A 5,433-nucleotide genomic window follows, 5' to 3' on the forward strand; every position below is an offset into this window, starting at 1 on the left:
GAATTTGTTCAACAAAGGTGATGATTTTAGTTGGGCTGTCTTTAAGGTGAAATCTTTGAGGAAATACCAAAGTGTAACATTTTCTAAATAACATACTTGGAGATTGCAGTGTGAAAATAACTAATCTAAGTTCCAAGGATACAATTCTTAAAAACTAGATTTATTGGAGTGACATTAGCTAATAAAATTATGTGTTTCAAGTGCACACTTCTATAACACTGTGGAACAAAATTTTTGTTGCATCCACAAAAACACTTGTTCTTACCTAATTCGAGTGTGCTGATCTCAAATCTGACATTAGTTTTTCTCTGTAAGCTACAGGTTTTCTGCAATTCAAGATTTTAGGTTTTCATCTTATTGGAAAATTTTCAACATTTAATTTAACATAATAAAGTAGAATGTCTTCTTGGGCATCATCTTTGTGAAAATATAATAATCTATATAATGCAGTAAATACACTAATACACTAAAAGATATAATTGCATCAGAATTTGTCTACAATTTTGAAACAGAACATATTAAAACACTTATTTTAATCATAAAATTTGTGCAAAACTTACTTAATTCTATTCAGGCAAAAATTTGCATTTGTAGCTCTTGCGTTTGTGCACTTGTTGAGGACAATCTCGTTTGATGCTCCAGCAGTAATCTGCTCATCACTAACAGCTCCAAGATTTTCAGGAAACTTATCAAGGTGACTGTTCAGGAAGTGAATCTTTTTTAAAAAAAAATAAAAAAAACCACTGGTTTTCTTTTCCATTAATTGAATTATATGTTATACACTGAATTACTGATTGTAATTATGTACTACAGATAGATTGATTGATCAATTCTGGGATTTTTTTTTAATTTTATTTATTCATTTTTAGAGAGGAGAGAGAGAGAAAGAGAGAGAGAGGAGAGAGAGACAGAGAGAGAGAGAAGGGGGAGGAGCCGGAAGCATCAACTTCCATATGTGCCTTGACCAGGCAAGCCCAGGGTTTCGAACCAGCGACCTCAGCATTTCCAGGTCGACGCTTTATCCACTGCGCCACCACAGGTCAGGCTCAGGAAGTGAATCTTAACACTCACATTATACCCAATGTCGCAGAAAGCCAACAGCATCCTTTGAACGAGAAGTTCATAGTTTTCTGCTTTTTTGTTGCCAAGGAAGTTTTTTGCAATTGCCACAAAAGACTGCCATGCTGCTTTCTCCTCCTTATTCATCTTCCTGGAAAATTCTTCATCATGTATGAGGGTTCGAATTTGAGGTCCATTGAATACACCTGCTTTTATCTTCTCGAAAGACAAGGCAGGAAAAGCAGAAATAATATGTTGAAAGCATTCACTTTCTCTATTCAAAGCCTGAACAAACTGCTTCATTAAGCCAAGGTTGATGTGAAGTGGGGGGAAAATGATTGTCTCAATTAACTACAGCTTCATTCACAATATTTTGCATCCCTACTTCCAGAGCTTCACATTTCAGCCACTTCTTCTGTGTCCAGTGTTTCTCTCGAACTCAACTGTCCCACAAACACAGAAAGCAAGGATACTTTGTAAAACCTCTCTGTTGTCCTAGCAGGAAATTTACCATTTTAAGATCCACACAAATGATCCAGTTATGTTCCTCATACTTCAGAAAGTCGAGAACAATTTATATATCATTCTTACTAAGTCATTCAATTCGGGTTGGCTAAACTGCTGAGGGGTTAATGACTGCTTGGCATCAGAAGAAGACCCTTCAGATTCTACAACCATTTCCTCATGCATCTTATCAAAATACACTTGATCACCATGTTCACTTTCTTCATCCTTAGAAGAAATAAAGTCATTGAACTGGAACCAGGAGTGTTTCAGAGTGTGAGATAGGTTGTATTGCTGAAGCAATATTAGGATATGTGATCATATGCTGTTTTTTCTTACTGATGCCCTTTGTATGGATCAGACAGAAATAACAGTCACTGCTGTGGTCCTTAGATTCATGCCAAACCATGGGAATACCAAAAGGCATTCTTTTGCGTTTTCCTTTTGTCCAGTCACAAACATTTTCTCACAATTATGGCACACAATATGAGGAGCCCAATTCTTGTCTGGATCGCCAAGGGGAACTTGAAAATAGGCAATATATGCACGTGTCACAAATGATGAAATATTGCACCTTTGACATTGAAGTGTGTAATAGCTACATATATAACAGAAGTGTCAGGACTATTCTTACATTTACCCCTACTCAAAGAAGCCATAATTAAATCTTAAAACAAAATAAGAGGGTGTTTTTATCAGATAATAATTTTTTACATTTAAAAACAACTACAATTATGTAAATTGATGTTTGTAAAACATTAATTGCCTTGTTTGTGGTTATGTTCAATCCAAGAGTCATTGCCCTTTAACTCCAATTTAAAAACCAATGCATGCCATTAACTGTAACAAAAAGAAATTAAAATTGCATAAAAACTAGAGCATGCACCAGAAAACGGATTTCAGATTTGGGATCAGTGATGCAGAAATACATAGAAAAAGTTCTAAAACCTCATGCAACAGAAAATGAAAAAAAATTATTCCCCAGTGAATACATCATCTGTATTATATACTATTTGTGTTTGCCACCCAAAGTCAAGGGGATTATTTTCTTATCTTAAGACACACAAAAATAAAAAGTTGGTGGCTTCATACTCTGACAGAGATAATTTTCTGTAATTTGACACTTGTACACTTCTGTTCTTTCAGTGCTTTTGGTAGTACTTTTTTGTTTGTTTGTTTTCCATAAACATCTGGCTTAATGTTTATCTCAGAATTGAGAAACCGTAATAGCCACAGCTTTAGCTCCAAATAAATCTCCACATTGTCCCCGTAGAAGAAAATTCTGTGTGGACGAGCATTTCAGCAGACTCATTTCTTTCAAACCATTCCATCCATATGGGCAAAATTTGGGATTGCTAGCATTTCTTTGAAAACAAAATGATCGACCGTAATTAATTAAAACTGAAAGGTTAGGCAAGACTAATTTCACACTGTTACTATTCTCAGTTTACCAGACCTGATGAATGGACTTTCTCCAGCAATTCTCCCCTTCTATCCTTTGGTTTCCTTATATATAAAGTATAGATATTATTCTTACATCTGCCTCAAGTACCTACTATAAGAATAGAGAATTTTCTCACTTGTTATAAAATGGTTTGGCTATTATTTTGTTTTGATTTAATTTCTTCAAAATAAGAAACATAAGCCCTGGCCGGTTGGCTCAGCGGTAGAGTGTAGGCCTGGCGTGCGAGGGACCCGGGTTCGATTCCTGGCCAGGGCACATAGGAGAAGCGCCCATCTGCTTCTCACCCCCCCTCCTTCCTCTCTGTCTCTCTCTTCCCCTCCCGCAGCCAAGGGTCCATTGGAGCAAAGATGGCCCGGGCGCTGAGGATGGCTCCTTGGCCTCTGCCCCAGGCGCTAGAGTGGCTCTGGTCGTAGCAGAGCGACGCCCCGGAGGGGCAGAGCATCGCCCCCCCCTGGTGGGCGTGCCAGGTGGATCCTGGTCGGGCGCATGCGGGAGTCTGTCTGACTGTCTCTCCCCGTTTCCAGCTTCAGAAAAATACAAAAAAAAAAAAAAAGAAAAAAAAGAAACATAAAAAGAAGTAGGTTTTCTCCCAAAGCTAAAGCAGCCGAGATGGAGAGCTCACATTTTCCTGGCTTCTCCCAAGGCTGCAAGTGTCCTCCATGGAGGATGCTGGGAGGGGCACCATGGCCGTCCACGCCCTGGTGGTGGTCCTCGTACTGCAACAGGGCAGGCGCACTGTTAGCATTACCTCCATCAATGTTGGGTCTTGACAACAAGCAGCCCCTGATGATCCATTGAGCACCTGGACCTACTTTGTCTCCAAGGACCAAAGCTGCGGACTGGAGTCAGTGGGTGAGTACTTGGCTGAGTTAGACCAGCTGCAACAGCCTCAGCTGGGTGGTGGGGGAGAGGAGGCAGGGATGACAGGAGGAGTGTACAAGCCTAGCAAGGTCAAGGTTAAAGTTTTCCAGGGGTTGCTTTTGGGCAAGGAACATCGCTTGAGCAGGAAGTGGTGGAAAATATTATAGAGCAGGCATCACCTACATGGAGTCAGTAAAATAAAAAACAACTTAGTTTGTTCTAATATTTTATTTATAATTTAAAGTAAAGTGTAAACAGCCACACTAGAGAAAGGACTGGATTGTCTTTCCAATCTCTCCATAGATAATAATGTTTCGAAATCTTTGTCATATTAACAGGTAATCAAGTCTGTTAATAATAAAGACAATGCTGTGATTTTAAAACCTATTTAATGTTCGTTGTATTTGTTAGCTCTTTAAAATTTATAACTTGTGGTGATTAATGGTTCTAAGTAAACATTAAATTTTGTGTTCACACTGTTCCATTCTTTTTAATCACTTATATGAAATTCAAATTGTATAAACTTCAGGCTCAACAAAACCTGAAACTTTCTGGGTACAATATAAATTCAATGTGGAGTGAACAACTCATCTATAAAAATCCAAATCTAGAGCTTTGCTGTCAATCATAGAACACCTGAGCTATCAGGTAACCAAGAGATTTGGTGGGTGCAGAGGAGAGGAAATGAGGTTGAAGTGGAATTGATAACAAGCACCCAGGTCCAAGCGGGCCAGAATAACAAACTGCCTCTGTCCAGGGGCATGGAAGAGAGTCACCTGCAGGCTATAGTTAGGAGTCTAGATCTCATTCTGAGTGCAACTGGAAACCATCAGCAAGCTTTCAGCATGAGAGGAAGTGTTTATGATGAGAAGGCAAGTGTCTGAGCGGATGGGGGGGGGGTGCGGGCACCAGTGGGGTGGTTCTTCCGGATCTGCACTCCGTCTATATTCGTCAAGTGGAATCGCCCAAGTACTTGGGTGCACTGCAAGTGTGGAAGGAGCCAGAGGTTCACTGCCTTCCTCAGAAATCCTTGCTTGGCCAGTTGACTCCGCGCAGGCAGCCAAGTGCTATAAAAAACCCTGCAGGAGGTGGATTTCTTGCATCCTCTCAGCTTTCTGATTAATCATTTAAATGGGAAACTGAAGCCTACCCAGGTTAAAAAAAAATATGTGAACTCCAGGTCAGGATCACAATTCTGTCTCAAATATATTATGATACTCACCCCTCAAATGGGGGTATGGGGGGTGTATTTAAAAAACATAATTTAAATTCAGTAACCGTTTCCTAGCAACCACAAAAAAGCACCTGTTTCCCTGATGTGTGTAAGCACCTGTTTCCCTGATGTGTGTGAGCAGCAGCCTCAACAGATGCTCAAGCAAGTCTCCAGAAGCGGGGGGGGGGGGGGGGGGGGGGGGGGGGGGGGGGGGGGGCAAAAGCACTGGACTTGGGCTGGTGAGATTCGGAAAGCGGGATTTGTTAAGAGCCGGCACGTAATAGAAGGCAGTCTGAGAGACCCGTATGGAAGACGTAGGGGTGCAGAGGAG

The sequence above is a fragment of the Saccopteryx bilineata genome, chromosome 5 (assembly GCF_036850765.1).
Source record: "Saccopteryx bilineata isolate mSacBil1 chromosome 5, mSacBil1_pri_phased_curated, whole genome shotgun sequence".
NCBI lineage: Eukaryota > Metazoa > Chordata > Mammalia > Chiroptera > Emballonuridae > Saccopteryx > Saccopteryx bilineata.